Source organism: Ceratotherium simum, chromosome 32, assembly GCF_057802395.1.
Source record: "Ceratotherium simum simum isolate JZ-2026a chromosome 32, ASM5780239v1, whole genome shotgun sequence".
NCBI lineage: Eukaryota > Metazoa > Chordata > Mammalia > Perissodactyla > Rhinocerotidae > Ceratotherium > Ceratotherium simum.
Window position 1 is genome coordinate 25,163,438 of NC_141931.1, and position 25,366 is coordinate 25,188,803.

Here is a 25,366-nt window from a genome sequence, read left to right on the forward strand (position 1 = left end):
GGAGATGACTGTTGGCATCCACAGAGCAGGAAATGCTGAAGGGCTCTCAGACCTCATACATGAAAAGAAACTTTATTGCTCCTGAACTCAAAGCTTGAAAGCTTTCCACAATAAAGCCTTGTCTCCATTTCCTTGGCTGTGTGCCAACAAGGAAATAGGACAAGATTTATGAACGTTGCCCAAAACTTGCCACAGCAAGGTTAGAACAATTTTAAAAACAGATGAAAAGCAGAAGAAATTGTCTTGGGTGTGCACAGATTCGCCCTATGATTCAATCACCTTTTATTTTAAGTCAAGGGATATTTCTTAGGAGAGAATAAATGAACCCTTCCTCTGATGACACCCTCACTTTATTTTGAGATGATGGCCCAGGTGGATTGCCCAAGATGACTTATGTGCGTGATTGATTTATGACATTACAGTACCTTCAGGACTTTGGGCTCCTGCACAAAATCTAAATTTATAACAATTAAGCTAAGTCCATTAATTAGTAAGATGAATTAGAGATTCAATCCTCAACTAATCTAGAAGAGAATTGAAAGGTCTATGTAGCCGGCGCCAAGACCTCACCCTGAACAAATTATACACAGTTCTTTGCAGCTCTGTGCATACCACCCTTTCCTAAGTGGCATTCAGTTGTGATCACGCGGCTCTGTGACAATACAGGGCCAATTAGCCTGAGACAGCAGTGAAATGGAATTCCAATTGCAAACTCCTTACAGCTTAGCAAAACACTCCATGGAAGCCTATGGAAACTCAGGATAGATTTAGGTCTCTGCTTAGCAACCAGTTAACGTTGCAGAGACTATCAATCAGACCAGTTTCCTTCTCTTCCTCTATCATGATTTTGCGTGTCTGAGAACTGGCAGAAAAAAGTGTCAGTAATTGTCAGACTGTTTTTAAGGACAGAAAACTTCTGTGGAAAGTAAAATGAAAAATAAATAAGATCAAGCCCTCTTAGCATAACACTACATTACAAAGAGTTTAAAAACACAGAAAAAAAAACCAGATAAGTAAGCTAAACTTTTTACAGAAGAATCAATATGTTTGCTGCTTTTGTTTTCTTAAGAGCATCTGAAATAGTAAAGTAAGTTGCTTAATATCACTTACTTTACCAATCTATATAAAAAGAACATCCAATCACAATCTAATTGAAATCTAATTCTTCAGAGATTCTATCACTAAAAATTAAAAAAAAAATTGAGAAATCCAGAATTAATAACAATTGAACTCAGTTACTCAACAGAGGCACAGACAGTAAAATGAGTCATTTATTCCATCTTTTACCAGATCCTTTGTATGAAGAAAGATGAAGTATAAGGGAGAAAGTCTTTACAAGATCAGATAGCGTAAAGGTAGAAAATTTACATTGTATTAAGTATTCATGTATTCAATAACTATATATGAAATGCTTTTTCTATGCAGAACCATTTCAAAGCATTGAGATGAAGTAGTGAATAGACATAAAAGCTCCTGCTCTCATGGAGCTTACAGTCTCATGAGCGAGACAGACAATAAACAGAGAAGTAGACAAACTGTCAAGTGTAATGTCAAGTAATGAAAAGTGCGGTGTAGAAAAAAACAGAGCAAAAGGATAGAGTGTGATTGGAGGAATTATGACAGAAAGGATGATCCAGAAGTAGCACTCTGAAAGGAGATTTCTGAGCAGAAAGAAGCTAGAAGGGACTTACACAAACATAAAAAAATTATACAGAGATTATTTGACAAATCGCCCTGGGAAAAAAGCCTTAAATATTTTGGAGAAAAAAAACAAATCTTTATATTACATTTTAAAGCAAAGTTAAATCCAGCTGGCTTAAATTAGTCAAATGTAAAATAGAAAGACATTTTTTAAAAACTGAAGAAATATGGGTAAATATTTATGGAATCTTAGATTAAGGAAGGATGCATTAAACATCTAAGCAAAGCAAAAACTCTAAGGAAAAGGAAGAACTATACAAAAATGTAAAAATTGCATGCTTAAAAGCACTTTAAATAAAATAAATGGAGAAATGACATAATGATAAGATACTTGAGTATATGGATTTAAAATGTCAATATATAAAGAATTTTCAAATTAAAAAATACTTTCAGGGGGCCAGCCCGGTGATGTAGTGGTTAAGTTCAGGCGGCCCGGGGTTTGCAGTTTTGGATCCTGGGCGTGGACCTACACACCATTTATCAAGCCATGCTGTGGCAGGCGTCCCACATATAAAGCAGAGGAAGATGGGCACAGATGTTAGCCCAGGGCCAATCTTCCTCAGCAAAAAGAGGAGGACTGGCAACAGATGTTAGCTCAGGACTAACCTTCCTCACGAAAAAAAAAAATATTTTCAGATAATAATATTATCTGAAATTTCAGGTGTTATTAAGAAGCAATTCACTAAAGAAGAAATAAAAACTACCAACAAAGACAAAAAAAAGTTTAGCTGAACTTGTATCAAAGAAACGAAAATTAAAACAGTATTGCTATGCCATCATTTGCCATTCAAGTTGACAAACAGTTTTTTAAAATAATATAGGGCAGAAAATAGACACTCCGTGTGCTGCTGTTGGGACTGGTACAGCCTGGTGGGCAAAGTGACAATATAGTGCACGTGTTCTAAGGAAATAATCATGTGTGCAAACTCAGATTCACAAATGACATTATTGAAGTGTTCTTTACAATCTCTCCAAAGACACCTAGTTCAACATGAGACGTGAGAGGAGGAAGAGAGGAGAGAGGGTGGGAAAGTCTGTGTGAGATTTTAATGCCAATCAGAGCAGATAAACTTGTACTTGTTTAATATGTTAACATTCTAAGTAAGATCCAAACTGCAAAGAGGTTTGGTAGCAATGAATGTACATATATATTTGAATTCTATGTATACACATACACATATAATGTGAATTTACAGAAAAATGATAAATAATCCAAAATTTCCAATATTAGGCAGTTGATTAAATAACCACTTAACTGTACTCAAAAGCTACTTGCAGTCACATTGTTCATACTTCACAATTTGGAAAATGGCTGTAATTAATTGCAGAAGTTTTTTTAATTACAAAATAGTATACACTATTTTAATAATATAATCCCAATTAATGTTTAAGGAAAAAAATGCATAATTTATGTATAGAATAATAATAATGTGGTTAGAAAAAGACTAAGACTGCACATTTCTATACCAAAATAACAACAATGGTTATCATTCGGTAGAAAAATTATGGGTAATAAAGTGAACATTTTAAAAATGAGTAAATTATAATTCATGGAGACCTTTATAACTGATGATTCTAAAGACTTTATATTATATTTAATTAATATATTTAATACATACCATAATTAAATTATGTAATATATAATTATATATTAATTAAAATTACATTATTAAAATAAATTGAATTTAAATTATATATTAATTAAATATAAATAATATATAATAAACATAATATAAAACTCTTCTTTGAACAGATTCGCAACAATGGTCCTGTTTAGCTCTGATTTTAACTAGGTATTTAATTATTACACAAGCCAGTAACAGAAACATATCTCTCTTCTTCCCTAATTTTCACTCTAGGCAGATGGTGCTTCTCCATTTCAGGAAGCAATTCCTATACATACTAAAACAGGCCAGAAATGAGAGAAGGAATATGGCGGTAATTGAGAAATAGCAACAATTACCAACACTTGTATAGAGTTTTGTAGTTTTTAGACAGTGTCACATATATAATCACATTTAAATTCAATGCCAACTGTGTAGTGTAGTTGGTAAGGAAAAATACGTGTCACATTTTGTACAGATAAAGGAGGGAAGCAAAGAGTTTAAGTGACCAACCCAGGAAGAGATTTTTGATTCCCTCCCTTCTCTGTGATTCCACATTGAGTTGAATTATGAGATTTTAGATCAATAATTGCCCACCTCATAATTACCAAGTCAAGCCTGAGAAAATATTTTATTTTAAATATATGCCACATAGAACTTGATTGCTAAACTCAAATGAGCTAAAACCAAGTTCATCTTGATACTGTTGAAAACTCGACCACACCCCTAAAGATAGATAGAGGGAAATATCCTCGGATATCGAAAAATGAGGGACAGGATCGCTGCCCTGAATGACAAAATGACTACATGGCCAAAATATGGACTCTGCATAGAATTCCATAGAAAAAAACACAGGGACCGAGATCAGTAACCAATAAATTCCAATCTTCTCTCTACTTTTCATGCCAATAAAATGATGGGATATTAAAATACACCCAGCGGTCTGCGTTCCGGTGCTACCAATTTAGCCGATAGAGATGTGAAACTAATCTTTTTAGAACAGGCTGGAAAACAGGAAAAGCTTACTCTAGAAAATATTCGGAAATTTGCTGCTAAAGCAAACTCCAGTTTTTCCAATGCTGCTGTTGGATGCAACGAGTGGGGATGGACTACCTCCCATAGAAATTCTACCAAGTAATCTGACGTGCAAGAAATTTATGCAGTTGACTTACACATTTCCCACAGGCATTTCAAATTAAAAATATCCCATTGCAAAGTGGTTATTCTTCCCTTCTTTGCATTTATCTCTCCTTATCTCAGGAATGGCACCAGCCACCTACTATCCTCAATCAAAACATAGGTGTTACCTTAAACTCTTCTCTCTCAGTTAAACCCTTTATCTAAACTCTCACCAATGCCCCATGTCCTTCACCAAATTCTGTCACATTTGATTCCACCTCACAAGCACATATCAAATCCATTCCACCCTATTCCTGCTCACACTGTTGTCCCCCTGCCCCTGCCTTAGCCCACCATCTCTCACCTGTACAATTGCCATCACTTCCTAACTGTCCCCTCTACTTGTATCTTGTTGTTGGTTCATGCCTGTACTCTCCCCCATTTCACCCATCTCACACCCAACTCTTCTTGGTGCCATTTTAAAAGATTTTAAAATTCTAATTATAAAAGTAATGTATACACTCACTGTAGAAAATTTGAAAATTATACAAGGACATAAAGAATAAAATTTAAAAATCCCCCAGTTATCGCTTCCAGAGATAATCACTGTTTTTTTTTTAAATCTCTTTAAACACAACACAATGAAGATGCCGAAATAGTACTGCAGAGACTGTTCTGCAAGAATTCTCTAACTTGGCTCATCTACTTTAGATAAAAAATATGTGTTTGAGGTAGAGAGTATTTCCTTTTTTCTTGCTCAGAGAATTTTAACTTTATGTTAAATTATGTTCCATTTTCTCATCACATCAGTTATTCTAAATGTGGTCCCTACTTCCTTGGAATAAAAATGACATTGCTTTTGCTTTATAATTTGGGAATAGTTTTAATCTGGAGAGAAGGAAGAAATTCAAGAAAAATTTTTGTTAAAAGGCACTAAGGAGAACCAAATTGAGATTGCTAAGAAGAAAAATTAAATCAAGGATGTATGCAGTAGTAACAAATGACCCCAAATCTCAATGGCTTACAACAACAAAGATTTGCTTCTTACTAAGGCTACACACTTATCAAGGATCAGCTGCAACTCTGCTCTACAGGATTTTACTTCCTGAGTTAGGACAATGCAGTAGCCTCTGTCTGGAGTGTTTATCAATACTATCAATTACCAATTATCAATACTACCAATTATCATTGCTTGAAGAAGGCAAAAGAAAACATGGTAAATCAAGTCTGGTTTTTAGAACTTCTTCCAAAAAATGTCTCACATGTCATTGGCCAGAGTAGTCACATGACTAAGCTGGACATCATTGGAGTGGAAAAGTATAATTCTGGCTAGAGAGAAGCAGCAAATATTTGTGAACATAAAGATTACCCTATATGCCTGATGCTACTGTGGTCTAATCTGTTATGGAAGCTCTGGACACTGCAATAAGACAAGAAAAATAAATAAGGAGTATAAATTTTGGAAAAAGGATACAAGTATCATTGTTAACAGATGATTACCTGCCTAAAAAACCTAAGAGAACCAACTGAAAAATTATTAGAATTACTAAAAAAGTTTATTAAGGTGGCTAGTAATAAAATATGCAGAAATCAATAGCTTTCTTATATACTAGCAATAACAAGTTAAAGAAAGGAAGATACTGGGCTTGATGTTCCAATTTGAAGTAGAGAATTCTAATTTAAACTCTACACTTACATTCACATTTTTTGATAGTACACAGCATTGATTTTAAGCACTTTACAAATACTACTTATTTAACTCTTACACCCTCCTTTTATCCTCATTTTACAGATGAGGAAAGGGAGGCAAAAGAGATTAAGTAATTTGTCAAAGTTCATAGAGCTAGAAACAGGCAAAGACAGGATTCACATCTATATACCATAGCTCCAGGGCCTATGCTCTTTACACAATGCTATGCCGTTTCTCTTATCTACTTAAGAAAACATGTATGCACATGATACAAATATTTCATCAAGTTAGAAGGATTATTAACTTTATAACACAAGAAAAATATGTTGCAATGGCTTTGATTATTTACGTCTCCAAACAAAATGGTGAACTTGATTAGAATTATATTCTTTATTTTATTCACGGGAATAATGAGGCAAAAGCAAGTTATCACATTAATACAGGAATAACAGAACTAAAAACAGGCTACATTCCTAAACCTACTAAATTATTTGCATTCTTTTAATCAAGGACTCTATCACCTATGCATCAACTTTTTGTGAAGAAAAAACCCTTTTAATTTCACTGAACACTTGGAATGATAATTGTGAATGATTTGCTTTTTTTTTTTTTTTTAATTCCTAGGAGGAAAGAAGGGAATCTTCTAATAGTAAAATCCCAGAATGGGGTGCAGCTGGTATTGCTGTCAATTGTGTTATCATTCCCATTGGGAATCTTGGCAAACTGAAAAAGAATCCATGAGGAAAATGGAGTATGGGGGTATTGTGTCAGATGAGTCCCTTCTGGGCCACCACCCGTGGTGCAGCAGGGTTCAAGATGAATTCCACATCATCACATGGCATGGGCTTTATTGGGGAAGAAAAAAGACTTCTGAGCCTGGATCAGCAGAGGAAGGGAAGGCATGAGTCTTCTGATGGCCATCATCCCACAGAGAGACACACAAGGTCCAGAGGGCTTCTGCTCCTGTAGTGTGAGTCTGTGTTCCACTAGAGGGCTATTGCTGCCTGCCATTTGAGCTTTTGATAGGGCAAAAATGAGAAAGCAGACTTGTCGATGGGGCAATACGCAGGCTACTTGGAAATCAGTACTTCGGAGATAGGTACCAGTTATTTACTGGACTGGTCTGGTAATGCCAGCTGCCCAGCACCTGAAGTCCACAGGGCAAATAGGATTTCATAGTACCCTTACTTTGGGAAGTGCCTTAGGTCTAGTGGGAAGCTGAGCTTGGGTGCAGTCTCTCCTATTAGGAGAGGGGACATCTCCAGGTCTCAGGCAACTATCTAGCTAATCTGGAACAAACACCCAGAGTCACTTTCAGGCAATTTTGTTCACTGCATCACAGATAGAAAGGGGGCTTGAACTTCTTAGCCTGCAAATGTACCAGGTCAGGTTAAAAGATTTGTTTCTAAGTAAATTCCAATCTAAAGGGAATTCCTAATCTAAAAAACAAATAACTAGCTAGTCTTTGGGAAACTGCAGTGTTTCAAACAATACATTAATTGCTTTACATCTATTATTTTATTTGATCCTCCTAATAACAGTATGACACAGAGGTTACATTTTCCTTTTTACAGCTGACCAAACTTAAGCTCAGGGAGGCAAAATAATCTTTCCCATTCCACACATCTGGTACGTAGCAAAGTGGAGATTTGAATTTAGACTAAGATGAGTCTTAAACCAGTTTTCTTAACCACTACTCTACTCAATCCATGTGAAACTACTGATTACCCTTGTGAAAATGTTGATAAGCTGAAGTTACTATATGATTTTTCCATATTTGGTAATATCCTGGTACCAAGGCTTTAAATATATGTTTATTGAGTGAATAAATAATTGACAAAAGACTAAATGAAAAAAAACTGGGATATTTTAAACTTTCAGAATATACTGTTTCTGAATGTTTCTGCTTTGATTTTGGTACATGTTGTAAAATTGCTTTACAGTTTGGTCTTAAAAATAGTTCAGAGAAAACAGAGTTTGTGCGGGGTCAGCTGTTATAAAGTAAATTTTACCCAGTGAATTCAACAATGCCACTGGTCAAATGTTTCTCTCTATTTATTACAACATGCAAGGGCATAAATGAAGACAGGAGGAATGGGGACGAGTATTTTAAGTCCTCTAAGTCAGATCTATTACAGGAGAATTTATCTGAAACACAAGTAAAGCAATCCAGCGTAAACTCGTCCTATGATCATGAATTTTGGCAAAATATCAAGAAATTTGGAAAGTGATCAAATTCCTTTTACCTTCAAGAAAGAGGCGTAGGAAGTCTACTACCTTCATAAAGCTAGGAGAACATGCAAATAATAGCTGAAGACGTCCATAATTTTTTGGATTCTCCATGCAAACAACAAAAAGGAATGTCTCCTGCGGTGTTCTGTTTCTCTGGAGAGGCGACTGGAGGAACCCAGTGTGAACAGAGATCAGTGGCTCTACAGATCTTAAGGCAGATAGAAACAGAGAACGTGGACTGTAGTGAGGTGTTTGAGGGCTTCCCCACGAACACGGAATTCCAATCTTTACGACCAGATGAAATTGTCCTGAGTCACCCAAGGAAGACGAACATTTGATGTTGGGTTTATCTGTGAACCTTGTGAGTCATACAATAGGGGTAATGGCCCTTTTTTACTTCACAAAGATGTCTTGCAGATTAACTAATTAATGATTATAAAGTGGTACATCTTATTAAGTTTATTATGATCATTAAGTTCTCGTGATGGAGAGATAAATTTTGAAAGCAGATGTTCAGTAGGTGGCGTTCTTCCCTCTGGCTCTATAATAAATCCCAGCTGTGTTCTAGGGACCATCTCTGACACCTTTTTACTGTTGATTGTTTAAACAACCTATCCACGAGCACTTTCTCCAGGCACATGGAAGAATGAAGGAGGACATAGCTATATTTGATTATGACTTGAATATCATTTGCACAAGCTTTGACACTGGCTCCCTAAATAATATAGTGTGTCATCAAGTATATATTTTCCAGTATATTTTAAAAATATAATATAAATACTATATAAATATATAAGTAAAACAAATACATAAAATAAATGTATATTTCTTATATAAAATAAAATATATTTATGTTAATACATAAATATAACAAAATATAATAATAGCCAATATTCCTGGAGCATTTAGCTAGGTACTGTTTGTCTTGTATTTTTTCATTAAATCTATTCAACAATCCTTTTTTTTTCAATGTTGATAGAAAATTAATTCATTTAGTACTTTTTTCTGTCCCTTGTATCATCAGGTGGATTAAATTCAACTTTCCTTTTACCTACTATGGACCACCAAACTCCATAAATAATTTGTTCATGCCACGTTTCGCTTCATCAGTACCCTCTGAATAGACTTGCTGGAACAACTTGTTTAAAGCTGCACCTCCCTCCAACATCTCATTCTTCTTCATTGAATTTGCCAATCACTTTATCCCAATGTCTTGTATAACAAGAGGATAATAGATAAAGGTTCTTTGCATCTGCAATGAACTGTTTTGGCTTAGGTACATCTCTAACTGAAAGACTTTTAAACTTTCATTTTGCAGATGAGAAATGGAGGAACAGAGATATTAAGTAATTTGCCCAAGATCACACAGTATGTAAACTGTGGAGCCACATATATGAACCCAGGTTGTCTCAACTGTTGAGCCTTATTCCCTCCTGTGCTGCCTACATATCACCTTGTCGCCATGAGAAAATGCTTATAATCATTTCATCTTGTACACAGAACATAAAATTTGCATTTCTTCTATGAAAAAAATCATGCAAAATTTTGATTCAATATAGGCAGAAATTTGTTATGGTGGTAATATCTTGGAATTTTTTTCTTTTAAAAAAAGCTCAGGTTACATTGTTTGTATAATAAGTTTTTTTATTTACACACATAAGTGTATATTCCACTACTGCTAAACTTCTGAATGATGTTCTTGTTTTCTTTCCTTATTAATTCAGAGAGTGTCTGTGTGGGGAACACACAACTTGGGGAGGGAGGAGGAGTCAGAGATGGATTATTGGCTTTAGAACTTCTGGATAAAGTATCCTGGAGATAATGACAACACCAAGTCTCTGTACTTTTCCTCCCCAGGTGGGGAGTTTGGCCCTAGGATGATTGCTTAGGTGATGGAACTTATTGGCAAGTGAACAGAGAGAAATGAGCACAGATAATTTCAGAATGCCTGTGAATACCACCACTGTACTATCACGTTAAGGATTTTAATCATTGATATCACTATTGATCCTATTGACATATTTGACCATCAACCGTGATATGTGATATTTAAATATATCATTAAATTATATTGTGGCCTCCTCCAATAAGACTAGAACACAAATATTGATTGATTTTTTTTCCAATGTAGAATATGATCAATAACTAAGAAAATAAACCCAAAGTTGATGGACTCTGACCTGTCATTAAAAAATACAGCAATCACCATAAACTGTTTTATAAAGATAATATTTAGCTATAACTGCAGATAAGGAAACTAATCCTAGAAGGTTAGGTAACCTGCCTCAAATCACAGTGAAAATACAGGTAACCCATCACCAACCAACACTCATTAACCGAGCATCTACTATGTGGAAGGCATTTTGCCAACTGAGGATATATAAATTGACAATACTTTGCCTCTGCTCTCAAGGAGCTTCCAATCCAATTGAGAAGAAAAGCCAGACCAAGGTTGTTTACAATATGTGGTAAGCGAAAGGAAGACTCACAGGAAAGAGGAATCACTGTAAAATGGAAGCAAGAAGATTTCACAGATGCTGTGGACTGAATGTTTATGTTCCCCCAAAATTCATATGTTGAAGTTCTAACCCCCTATGTGATAGAATCAGGAGATGAGACCTTTGGGAGGTAATTAGGTTTAGATGAGGTCATGAAGATTGGGTCTTCAAGATGGAATTCATGCCCTTATAAGGAGAGACCAGAGAGCTTGCTCTCTCTCTCACTGTCTCCACCAAGTGATGATATAGTGAGAAGGCAGCCATCTGCAAGCCAGGAAGAGAGCCCTTGCCAGGAACCAAATCAGCCACCCCCTTGATCATGGACTTCCCAGCCTCCAGAACTTAAAGAAATAAATGTCTGTTGTTTAAGCTGCCCCATCCATGGTATTTTGTTACAGCAGCCTGAGCAGACTGAGACAACAGTCAAGCTGTGATTTGGGAAAACCATAAAGAGAAGTAGCATTTTAATAAATGAAGGGCATTCTAGGCAGGAGAGGTGTTTCCTTTCAGCAAACATCAGTTCACAGGTTTACAGCATATTAAACAAGTCCCAGGTAAAACTGGATTTAAGAAAAAAAACTTAAGTGAAACAAGTAATCTGTGTTTCTTTTTGAAGATATTCAGAATAAATCTAAAACATACAGATTTAGGGAGGTGGAAATAATGTATCTATGTAAGTTAGAAAAATGAATGGGTGAGATAGTACCAGGTGTAGCTCTCTTCCTATGGAGGAGAATCTTTGTTAAATCCTAGATTTTCCTTTAGTAAACTAGAGTTACTGAGTATGACTTGCAGATGTGTTCATTTCATTTCGTCACAGTTTTAGGAAGAGTTTTTCCCCAGAGAAGCACCTATAAATGACATTTATTGTCTCTGAGATGTTAGTTCAAAATGGGTTCAGTTTTACAAGCTAAGTCATGAACTTTCCAACTGCCAACAGTGCAAACTCAACCTGGGATCTGAAAATCCTGGTGGTGTTTTTCTACCTCTTACATCATTATTACCATCAAGAAAGGCTCTGCGATTAAAAGTTAGCTGACAATTGAGTGCACTAAGCCTACGGCAAAAATATCAAGCACATTCTCCCACAGCTCTGCCCCGCTAGACAGGTGTAAAAACTTGTTTGAAATAGGGAAGTTGGAAAGGGTGCCTTAAGACAACCAGGGACTGGCTCACTGGTTCTCGATTTTGACTGCACAATATCACCTAGGATCACCTGGGAACCTTTTAAAATTCCTGATGCTCAGGATCTCCGGAAGTAGGACTCAGGCATCTACACATTTCTTAAAGCTCCCAAGGTGATTCCAATGTGCAGTTAAGGTTGAGAATCACTGCTTCCATTTGCCTGGTGGTTTCAATCCTGCGTGTACATTAGCATTACCCGGGGAGCTTTTACAAACCAATGATGTCCGGGTACCATCCTCAGAGAGACCAATTCCATTGGTCTGGGATCAGCAATATTTAAAAACTCCCCAGGATTCTAATAGGTACCCAAGGTTGAGAATTATTGTTGGTACTAATTCCATATCTCTCACTGTATTCATGCAGTAGTTTATCAGGAAAATGTTGATTGAAAAATTATAGTCAGGCCCTCAGTAATACAAAACCTCAAAACCAAAGTGTGAAAGTTGCCCCCTAGTTTGTAAAGAAGAGTTCATCTTTTGACCATGGATTTCTGAGTCAAATGTGTGCTTAGAACAATTAGACAAATTATACTACGTAAACAAAGACTGAGCGCAAATTAGACATTTATGGAGAAACTTTAAGTTCTTTGTTACTCAGAATTTTCAGATTCAGAAATAACAAGCATTCAAAAAATTTTCCTTGAAACCATATTCAGGCTAGAGGGAAAACAGGATTTTTTGACCCTCCTTATATTTTTTGCTTCCTTTTTCTCCTCTGTGTTGATGGTTTCTGATTTTTGAACAGCCCGCTGATATTTACATTCTGATGTTCCATCAACCCCTAATATTTGGCAGGTCCAAGGCTGAAATTGTCCTCTGCTCAGACTGAATCACTTCAACCTTCCCATTTCACTGTCTCCAGGAGTGCCGCCACAACTACTTTCTCTGCCCAAAATCCAAGCTTGGCATCCCTTTGAAAGCTTTCCTTCTTTCCTGGATCAAGTTAGAAATCACATGGTGTAAGTTCCTCCCCTCACGGGTCTAATGTCCATCTTTTCCTCCACGTCTCCATGAACTACGCTATACTAATCCCTCTCTCTCTTCCAAATGTGAATTATTGAATATTATCATACTTATACTGCCTCACTTTCTCTTCAGTATCTTTTATACATCATCAACACACTAAACTCACTTGAGTATAGTTTTCATCTTCTGACTTCCCTATTCATAAGCCTCCCCTGACTCCCTATTTTCTGCCACTTCTAAACTAAACCTTCTTTTTTCAAGACACATCATCCATTGATTTTACACTGCTCTTCAAATCTTATATTCCCAACCACGCCCATAAGCATTTCTTCCCTTATTTCTTCATTTAGGCCTTGAATTGCTCCACTCTCTCCCCTGCTTACCCAAATCCTACCTATGCCTAGATGCTCAATAATGTCAATATAAAAGCCACTGTCACCAAGTGTTTTAAAGTTCAGTGCAAGAACTGAAATAGGCTGAAGTTAGTGTTTAGATGACTAATCCTGTCAAGTAAATTATAAACTGCTTTTTATGTTTGAGACGGAATGAACACCCACGGAGGCAAACTGGAGATGACACCCATTTCCACTGGAACCACCTTTGTATGTCCAGTTCTGCTGACCCAGATTCGGTGACTCTTGTTAACTTCAAAGGCTGCTCATTCAAAGGAAGTCCAGAGGAGCAGGAAATGAGAGAGAGAGCAATGCTCCAGGATAACTGAGCCTTGGAAAGGCAGCACATCCTGAAAATACAGTGAAAAAAAAAAAGACTAAAAATTAAAGAAAAGCGCCTCTCCCTCGCTTGAGTGCATCTCCATCTCAGTGAAAGACAGTTGAGACCCACGAAGCATATAATATCATGAAGCACATGACTTGAGCACTTTGTGATTTGAACATTTGTAGGGAGAACAGGAATTATGAGTTGTTTGGGGTTCATTTTACAGATCACTACCATTACACGAAATCATTCTGGACCGCTCCTCCTAGGATGAAGAAGTTTCCAGAATGGCAGTTTCCACTGAGTTTCTGCAGAAAGCAAAAGACTCCAGCAGAGATGTTACACTGCATGGCAGGTGATGCCTGGCAACATGAAATTACATTGCAGCCCAGTGCCTTATGAAAAGAGCATGGATCGTTCTCCCAAGGGTTGTGTGTCTGTGTTTTCATTTCCAATTTTCAGCCTGTGAGGGTGTGCAGGCCAGGGCAAATTATTGTCTCCTAGTGATGTCAGATCTTTGTAGGATTTTTGTTTCTTTTTGATATTGAATCACCCAGGGTTGTACACGGCCGATTCTATTAATAAAATGTGTTTTGCTGAGGTTGGGGATATATTTCTTCTCACTATTTTCAAAAGAAGCATTGAATTGCTTTTCTGGAGCACGGTTTTCAATCCCTTCTGTGTTTTTCCTGCCTGTACACTATTGTCATTGAGGTTATGGAGCTTGGGAGAAAAAAGAAATTCAAGAATAGAAGTGGAAGTCATGTTATGAATAAAATTTACGTGGTGAGTTTTTTCACGCACAGAAAGTAGCTTTCCTGACACCTCCCGCATTTGAGAGCGAACCCTCTGAGCTGCGTCTGCACTGTGCTTGGTCCAATCATAGCATCTGTGATGCTGCACTGTCAATCCTGTCCTTGCCTCGCTCTATCCCACTAGACACATCTCTCCTTTAGGACAGGAATTGTCTCATTCATCTTTGTATTTCCATTGCCTAGGACGCTGTTCAATCAATGTCTGTGGAAGGAGCCAGAGATGTAATTATGTGCTTTTCGACACACAGGAATTGGAACACATATTTATATAGAGACAAAAGAAAAAACGAAACTATGGTAAAATGGAAAGAAGATGCTGGAATAGAAACTAGTCCCTGAGGGGTAAAATATTGGAAACGGTTATAGGAAAATTTCAGATTATTTTTTTTTTACCTCTCAGAAGCATGAAGAGTCCATGCAAGAAAAACTAATAAGACGGGGATCTTCCACGAGGCCAGGCTCAGATCAGGGGCTTATGGACTTCTACACATGCTGAGGGCCCTTCCTCTGGGAAAAATTTGGGGACAAAAGTAAAGGAACCTGAGTTTGTCCAGTCAAGGGATGAATTGTCATCGGGAGTGAAGCAATGAGAAAAATTGAAAAGGTTGAACGTGGAAGGGTGAGGATTTTTATTGGAATCTAATGTATGTACTAAAGTTTGCGCACAAATTTTGGATTTTACTGAAATCAAATAAAATGTACTAAATCTAATGAACTTTTTGGCACCAGATACAAATACTGTGGTGGCATTTGCCAATAGATATGCCAGAACTTCCCCAAATGGAAACAGAGAGGTTCTTTGCAAGAGCTATCTTGGAAGGCCTCCTAAAAACACAGGATTTGAAGTATCCTAAGAAGCAGTTTTACGTAGTTTTTGATAGATAAAGACTCTGGAGTCAGACAACCTACACTCAGGTCCCAGATCTGCTGCCTACTAGCTGTGTGACTTTGCAAAAGTTTCTTATTCTCTCTGTACCCAGTTAATTCAGATGAAACATGTGGTGCTATCTCATTTGATTTCTGTGAGGATTCAGCAGGATGACATATAGTAAGCAGTCAACAAATATGGGTTCTTATTGTAATAATCATCCTATTTAGTGTTGTTGCAATTTAAGTTTACAGAAGATCATTAGATACTATTTAATAGTTCCATATGAGACTATTGAGGAAACTGAGAAAATTACTGGTGTATCTTTGGCCCTTTAAGATTGACACCGGAGTACGGGAGCCAAGTCTTCCCAAAGATGTCTTTGCATGTTCATGCTTTGTAGGGAGGGAAACATGCAGAGTTTAAGTTAAGGGAGCCCACAGGTGTTAGTGAATCTAGCAATGCCTTAATTAATGAATCCTCTGGAAATGAAAGCCCTCTACAATGGAGTTAGCCTCATAAAATGAAACCTCATAAATCATGTAAAATGTGGAGGGAGGTGTGCGTATGCTGTAGATCAGGGGAAATAGTCCTACTAAGATCTCTATATGTGTGCAGCTGGACAGCGATATATTTCCACATGTTGCTTCTGTGTGAAAAGTACAAAGAACTGACTCCAGGCAAGACTGTTACGCTATTACTGGGCTTTTCCCACCTCACTGTCATGGACGCTTTTTCTCCTTCTCCACCTTGGCTTAACTTCCACTCTAAGTCAAGATAGAAAAGAGATACCAATTATTTAAGTGTATTACTTCATTCATTCACTCATTCATTCACTGATGGGTCCATTACACTTCGGCTTGCATGAGTGTCAAAGTGCTCTCTCAACCAGACATTCACCTCTAATTTCTGAGTGTGGGATTAAAAGGTTTTATCCTCCATAGAAGGCATTTCTGGCAACAAGCAGACAGACACTGGGAGTGGATCTGAGGAATTCCTAACACAATAGTAACTATAAGTCTATCTCTTAAGGTGAACTGATTTACTTTTTGGGGGAGATGGAAACCGGAAAGAATGGCCTACAATCTCTTCTCTCGTCTCCTAATGAAGTTATCCTAGCACCTGACTGGCTCCAGTTGGCCAAATCCCAAAAGTTTTTCCAGGTAGAAAGTGTGTCTGGCTTTGTATCCTAGTTAAGCCCGTCCAGCATCCCCTCCAGGAGAGCCGGGTCAATTCCATCCATTTTTATCATCTACTTTCTTGACTTTTACATCCTCTGCCTGTCATCGGCTTTCCAGAAATACATTCCATGTTTTCTAGCACAATTAGTGTTTTTAGTTTGTATTAAACTATAATTTTTTTAACCATAATCTCTTCCCTTTTCTGATACCCTATAATAAGCCCTATGACATTTCTATTTTTCCCACTGCTATAATTTAAACTTTTGGGTATCAGAGAAAAGCAGTAATACATGTCCTATATATTATTAGAGCCATTCCCATTTTTAGCTCTACTAACTGAGAGTCCGTTGAGAAACTTTTTGTCCTCATTACTATGAAGAATAAGAAATAATTATGTCATCCATTTCTACCCTCAAGGAGTTGAAACATTAACTGACAAAGCCTTAGCATGAACCAACACAAACATAAAAACTATATATCACCACCCATCTCCTCTGTATAATTGAAACTGAAGCTAATTAATTATTGACAAGTAACAGATCTGGAACATAGCTTATGTCATGACTTTGGGCCAAAAGCCCAGTGCAAAATAACACAACATTCTAAGTAGGGAGCTGTGAAAATCACACAAAGCCAAAGAAGAATATACACCAAATGCAGACCTTTAATGAGACTCATTCAATTTCTTTGTTCTGGCACTTTGTAACCCAATTCGTCAAACAACATTTTTGATGTTTCAATTCTTTTTTTTTTTTTTTTTTGGTGAGGAAGATTCACTCTGACCTAACATCTGTTACCAATCTTCCTCTTTTTCTTTGCTTGAGGAAGATTGTCCCTGAGCTAATGTCTGTGTCAATCTTCCTCTATTTTATATGTGGGTCGCTGCCACAGCATAGCTTGACAGTGGTGTAGGTCTGTGCCCAGGATCTGAACCTGTGAACCAAGGCCACCAAAGTGGAGCGTGTCGGACTTAACCGATACACCACAGGGCCGGCCCCCTGATGTTTCTATTCTTAGTGCACTAGTCATCAAAAGTCTAGGGTAGGTTTGGGGTTTTGTTTGTTTGTTTTTTTAAGGAGGAAGGGGTCTAGGAGTAGAGGAAGTAATGATTTTAGGATAACTCGTGGAATTCTTCTTTGGAATAAATATGGTTAATAAGGCAAGTGTTATTGGTAAGATATTAAAAAATAAAGCCCAATGACTTGTACCCCTTTGGTGGCTAAGAGGTTGCCCCAGATGTTAGAACACTGTTGGGAATACTCAAGGCACCTAGCAGTCAGTCCAAATGTGGACCCACTAGGTATGAAGTGTCTTTTAATCGACAAGCATTGAATAAAATTTAAGAAAGCTATAATAAAGTCGAAGAAAATCGATTGAAAGGAATCTCCAAAATGCATCTGATCCACCCTGCTGCCTTGAGGAAAGCTGCCCTTAAACTGTTTTGGAGAGTTGGAATCTACACTGTGGATAAGTCTTCTAAGGAAGCTGCGTTGTTTCCGCTCCACCAGCAACACATACAAGTAATTACAGCCACTCATTGCTGATATTTGGCTTTATAACTAACTTTAATTCTCCCTTCCATAATTTAAGCAAATTTCTTTACTTGTCTTCAGTGAAGATAATGAACTTTTGTCCTAAGTTCTCTATATTGCAACACATTTTGAGTTCAGTGGAGTTAAGTTACTTCTCAATAGTCTTTTCTTTGATGTAAACAATTCCCACTCATTTCACTTTTATTTAATAATCCAATTTTCCAACACTTGAAACATTACTGCCTCGCTCCTATAATATTTCTTTCTCCAACTTTGGCTTACTTTCAAATTGAGGTGTCCATAATATGACAGTTTCAGGTGAGTATTATTGCAACCTTAGTTTTGATATGTATCAAATTCTACCGGCAGATTCTTGGGGTCACACTGAAAGTCAACAACGAATATTTCGGTTCTGGATTGCTAAAGCGGTCAGATCTTATGTTGGCCCACAAAATCGAACATATTCAGAAAGGGACGTTTAAATATGCCCTGAAATTTCTAGTGTCCACAATATTTAAAGTATTTAGGGGAACACAGAGTTTAAGACAAAGTCTATACCCTCATGACATTTATAATCTGCAGGAAAGGACTGGCAAATAACTAATATAAGACAGAATACTACAAGTACTATGGGAAGGAATTGCCCAAGTGATTACTCATGAGATTCAGAGAAGGAATAAATTATTTTATATTGAAAGAGGTGAGGGGAAAAAAAGAGGGAAGGAGTAACCTTGTACCTCAGACATTGCTGAGCATGCTCGGTTCCCTACGGCATGGCAGGGTAGCCTGGGAGCAGCCAAGACCCAGAATTGGACGTGCCAGCTGGGGTGGAGCAGCTACTGGGAAAGCAGAGCCAGAATCAGGTGCTGGAAGAAAGTCTGGTCCAACAGGCACAACGTGATGTGTGTAGAGAATTGGAAATAACCACAGATGGTAATCCAGGCTGCCATTCTCAGGGGTATGGAAGTAAGGGAAAGAGGTGGCATAGGAAGAGAGTGGGCAGGGAGAAAAGGATGAACTCAAAGGAAAGGGGAAAACTGACATACAGATAGATAACAGCAGCAAGGGAAAGACGAGGGATATTTGGAGGAACCAATTTGAAAAGCCATTGGAATTGGAAGCAAGTAGCAAAGCCATTAAGGTTCACAGCTACAATGTGAAATCTAAAGAGTAAGAATAATAACAAACATTTCTTGCAACGTGTATCAGGCATAAGTGCATCATGTATATTAGCTCACTTAACCTTCCCAACAATGTTACTGAGTAGGTACTATTATTGCCATTTTGCATTTTAGAAAAAACTGAGGTTCGGAGAGATTAAGTGGTGTGTCTGAGGTTACACTGCTGGTTAACAGCAGAGCCAGGCTTCAAACCCAGCATTCTGGTTTCAGAGTCATGCTCTTGGCCACTTCAGTGCATTCACTGGCTGGAGCTTGAATACAGCCTGAATATTTGTGGAATATTTTCAAGAGAAATATTTTCCCAAGATCTGATGCCTCCACTGCAATCCTGCTCTTGTCTCAGCAGGAAATAATCAGGTAGGTTTTCCCTTTCTAAGCTGCACTGAAAGGCACACATCACAGTTCCAGAATTGCATTTTGTTTCCAATATTTCAGGCATACATAGGAAAGATATAAGCGTAAGAAAAGGAAGGGACTGGAAGAAACATCACCTTGCTTTCAATATTTCCACAGATATTTTGTCTGAATAAAAAGACAAACAGGAAGAAGACAATGAAAACAACAATATATGGTATTGAAATGCCAGTTTCACTAAGCGAAGCTAAAATGAAAACAAGCCAAGTCAATTCAAGGAGAGAAGAAGCAGTTAGGAGCCCTAAGAACATAGCCACCCACTAAGTAACTAACAGCTTTAACCACTGAAGAAACCTCCCCTTTGCTAGAGGGGGAAAAGAAAACTGCCCAAACCAGGAAGTTAGAGAGAGAGGGAAAAAACAAAACCAAAAACCAAAAAACCTCCTGGCTTTAAAAGAAAAAGGAAGGGTGAAGAGCGGTCTTTGAGTAGCGAGGTTAAAGTGGAAGATAGTCCTGGACCGACTTCAAGGAAAATTAGAACAACAAAAAGATGCTGAACTGGTTGCACATATGTCAAATCCACCACACCCCCAGTCATCATTTTACTATAGGAAAACCACAGTGTAGATTCAAACGTGTTGATATGAATTTCAGTTTTACCAGGTTGGGAAAAAAATAACTATCCTCTCTAAACCATGCGTGTTTGACTTTTTCTTTTTTTTTTACTGGTGAAAACATTACTCCCTATGTAGAATTTGGGATTGAAATCCGGAATAACTTTCTAATTTTTGCAACCATTTTACTGTTTATAAAACTTACTTTTCTTGGTAGAAATGTACCAAGGGCTCAAATATATTAGAGATATTATTATTAATATATTTAATTAATTTATATTATATTTATATATTAATATTAATTATATAACTATAAAATAATACTATATTATTATATATTTGTATTAATTATATAACTATATAATATAATATAATTATATATTACATACTAATTGTGTATAATTTAATTAATTAGTAGTATATATTATTGATTAATTAATATTATAATATTAATATTAATTATTGTATTATAATATATAATATTAATTATTATATTATATTACATTACATTATATTACATTACATTACATTACATTATATTATATTATATTATATTATATTATATTATATTAAATTCAGAGATTTGAAACTCTAACTAAATTTTTGGACTGTGTCCCAGCTGGGCCAGCAATTTCAGCCATTTTAGGGATCCATGCAGCTCACCACAATCAATTCTACAACAGCAATCAGCGTCAATCTTCAAGGCAGACAAGTGATCCTATCAATTGTGTGGCAATGTGCTGTGGAAGTAAAAGACATCAACAGGATATTCCCAAAGAACTGTATATGGACTTAGTTATAATTTAGAAACATGGAGCATGAGAATAAGTATAGAGTTCACAGGATATGCAAAGTACCATGTTGAACCAGCCCAAGGATCCATCCAACCCAGATTCAACATTTGCACACATTCTAAAATATGTGGGGGAATGTGCTTTCCCTGCAAAGCCCATCTGTAACTAGCTGCATCACCACCACCTCCGCCCCGATGAAGACAAGCTGAGCTTGCCCCCAACCCTGGGCCCCACCATCGAAGACTTGCCTACCTAGACGGCAGATTATCAAAACACCCCTCAGCTGTAAGCTGGGCTTTCTCAACTTCAAGTGGCTGAATGCTTTATCTGGGACGGAGCTGTGAATTTCAAGCAGAGCTGTTATCAGCACATGTGCTGCACCTGAAACCTACCTCTATGCTTTACCCCAAGTCTTTGAGGTATTTTTCCCTGGACAATTGTGTTAGTCTTCTAATGTATTCCAAGCCTGCGCTTTCCCACTCCTTCCCACTGTATTACTAATCCTCCATGCTCACACCAAAGTGACCTTCTGAAAGCTAAATTGGGTCGCCTCACTCCTCTGCAGAAATGAGGGGTCTGCTGACTTGGATCGCCTACTGGAAAATGGGCCAAAATGCTTGGCAGAGCTCAGTCTACCAATCTCATCCCAGTTTATCTCACCCCAGTCTATGTCACGATTTGCTTTTAACATTCCTCCCCATGTAGCAGCAAAGAAATACACCTCCTTCCACCTCTTGCAATGTTTAAAGTCCAACTCATCAGTCATCTTTTCTATGAAGCCTTTATAGTACTCTCCAGACAAAAATAATCATAGGGTCCTTTATGTTCCCCTAATATCTGGACCATTCATTTATTCACACATTTAACAATTATTAATTAAATGTCTACCATAGGCCACGCACTGTTCTAAGCACTGAAGATACAGCATTCAACAAAATTGACAAAGTCTCTACCTTTAGGGAGCTTGCATTTGAGTGGAAGGAAACAAACAATAAACAAATATGTAAGACAATATATATCAGAAGGCAATAAGTACTATAGGGAAAAGTTAAGTCATGTAAAGGGGGTAAGGAGAGCCAAGGGGTAGAATGGGGGCATTGTGGTTTAAATTAGTCTGATCCAGGGAACCTCCATTAAGAGGTGAGGTTGAACAGAGACTTGAAGGAAGTGAGAGTGAATCATGCAAGACATCTGATAAAGAGCATTCCAGACAGAGGGAAACTTGGTGTGAAGGCCTTGAGGTGAGAACTTACCTGACATGCTCAAAAACCCTCCAGGAGGGCAATGGGCTGAGTGGAGTGAACAAGGTGGAAAGTGACAGGAGATGAGGTTAGGAAGGAAATGGGGGGGGGGTGCAGATAAGGTAGGGGTTTGCAGAACAGGCAGAGGACTTGGGCTTTTCCTTTGTGTGAGATGAGAAGCCTTTGGAGCTCTTTGAGCAGAAGAGTGACATGATCAGATTTATACCAAAGAATTACGCTACAGAGAATAGATGGAAGAGAGGACATTGGCAGCGGCAGGGCTGCTAGTTAAGAAGAAATTTACTCCAATTATACAGAAGAGAAACGTTGGTAGTTTAAATAAAGGAGAGAAGAATGGAGATGATGAAAAGTGTCAGAATCAAGAGAGATATAAGTGAAAGAAAAAGAAGAGAAAGGGTAACTCCAAGAGTCTTGGCTCGATTAACATGAAGAATGAAGGACTCATTTACTGAGATGAAGAAGACTGGGAGAAGCAGGTTGAAATGGGAGGAGGAAGGGAGAATCAGTTCTTTTTTGTACACAATATATTTGAAGTATCTGTTAGACAGCCTGATGGACATAAAGACTAGGCTGTGGGATATTCAAGTTTGGAGTTTAGGGGAGATGTCTACTTTAGAGAGATAAATGTGGGGGGTAGTCAAGTTATATACGTATTTAAAGCTGTAAGATTTAATGACACCACTCAGGGAGTGAATACATAGAGAAGAGAAATCAAAGGACCAAGCCCTGGGGCACTCCAGTATTTAACAGTTGGGCTAATGAAGAAGAATTGAGGATGATGTCCTAAACCACATGAAGCAAGAAGGAAGATCAACTGTGTAAAACAGGTCAAGGGCTGTCAAGTAAGAAGAGACCTAAGAATTAACTACTGATTTAGTTAAACGATACACGACAACCTTGAGAAAAAATTTTGGTCGAGTGGTGGAGGCAAATCCTGATTGGAAGTGAATCAAGAAAGAATAAGATGGTAAAAGTGAAGACAGTGATTATAAAAGATGTTTTCAAAGAGTTTTGCTATAAAGGGAAATGGAGTGGAGTCAATGGAAGGATTTTTTTGACAAGAGATATTCTGCAAGTTTGATGATGTTGGGAAAGATCCATTAGAAGAGAGAAAAATTTGATAATGCTGACATGGTGTTCTGGAGTAGGTCGGAAGGAATGGGATCTAGCGTATGAGAGATTGGCCTTGGGTTGAAAAAGGAATAGTTCACCCGTTTTGGCCAGACAGAAGGTGCTCGTGGTAGGGTAGCAGTTGTGCTGGTGGGGACAATAGGAAGTTCTTTTATGATTGTTTTTATTTTCTTAACAATTTAGGAAGCAGAATCAATAGCCAAGGTGTTGCATCAAAGAGGAGAAGGTGTGAAATAGCAGAGGTCTAAGAGAGAATGGGAGAACAAAGGGACTAAAGAAATGGAGCAGGGCTCCTTTGAGTGCCCCCTTAAGGTAGTGAAGTTAAAGAGAGGCCGTTGAGCTGGGTTCATGTTCCTGTCTCCCAACCCTCCACACAAGCACACATGCACACACACACACTGTATTCAGGTTAGATTTTCATCTTATCTCCTTCACCACATCCTAAACTCTTAAAATACATATCTCTTAATCGTTTTTGAACTTCCAGCACCTAGCAAAAATGCTTGATAAATATTTGTGAAATCATGATTACATGAAGGACTCAACACACATAAACAAGACAGATTCCTGGCCCCCGCTCCTCCCATCTTGAGGCTACATAAATCAGGCCTATAAGCATCTCCTAGTTATGGCAGCATGGTATAGCATCCTACCTCTCAGCATACTGAGAACAGAGGCTTCTACTTCAGTGCTAAATAGATATTTGGTTAATAAATAAGTGAGGGGGGAAGTCTTTTAGGCTCTATTATGGATTCTTGTGTATTAGGAGACTCAAGTTCCCAGGGTTTTCCCCAGCCTAGTCAGGAAAACAGCCTGTCCTTATTATTTATAATAACAATAGATTTTTTCCTTTTGAGATCAGCAAGCACACCAAGACAAGCTTCAAACAAAGAACCAGTTCCCACAACCTATGCTCCTCCCCCAGCCCAGTTTCTAGAAAGGTAACCTGAGGCACATAGAGGTCATACAAACCCAAAGGTCACAGATCTGAGCTCCTGTTCGAAAATTGTGCAAATATAACTTATGATATGCTGGCCATCAGTTTGCATCTGAACAAAGGATAAAGAAGGACAGTATATAAAATACAATTTATTGCTATAATTGGACCTCCCTAAAGAGAAATTACACTTTCCCCCAACTTTGTTATGTATATTTATTTATTTGTACTCTGCCTCATTCCACAAAAAATTTGAGGAAGCTTATAGTTTGATATCTTCCACAAGTACAAAAAAAGAGAAAGAAATAATAAAATCTTGCAAGCTCTGAAAATCCTCTGCAGGGTCCTGAAGCCATGGATATTTGACCAGCTTGCTGTATTCATCCCACATAACCCTGTTTAAAATCATCAAAATCTTCCTTTTCACCTTTTCTCTGCAGAAGGAAAGTTTCCATCCTAATTGTCCCCAAACAGGTGAAGAAAGATGCATGAGGGAATTTCCATAGCCACATCATGAGACATAATCAGAGCCAGATGCCAAGCTTTCTGAATCAAACGGCCTCTAATTAACAAAATATGGTTTTCACATACAGCCAACAAAGTGTATCCCACTGTGTGCCCATAAAATAGGGCTGACAAATTGGAAGTAATAAGATGGCCATTTTCACCACATTAAGGAGACCCAGCTTGAGTTTTGCATTACATCTATCTCACATCAACTATACAAGGAGCAAAGTCAAATAATTAGTCAAAATTCAGTACATCATTCACTTAATAAAAACTTTTGAGTATATACTGTATGCAAAACTAACATACACAAAATCATTGGAAATAAAAACTAGACTCTATCTATAGTCCAAATTTCAGACATGCTTTTAAATCATAACTACTTTGCTTAAAATTTCGTCAAATGACCATTTTGTAAATTAATTTACTAAAATGACCATTTAGGGGCAGAGGATAGAGAGGATTAGCTGGGGCCATAT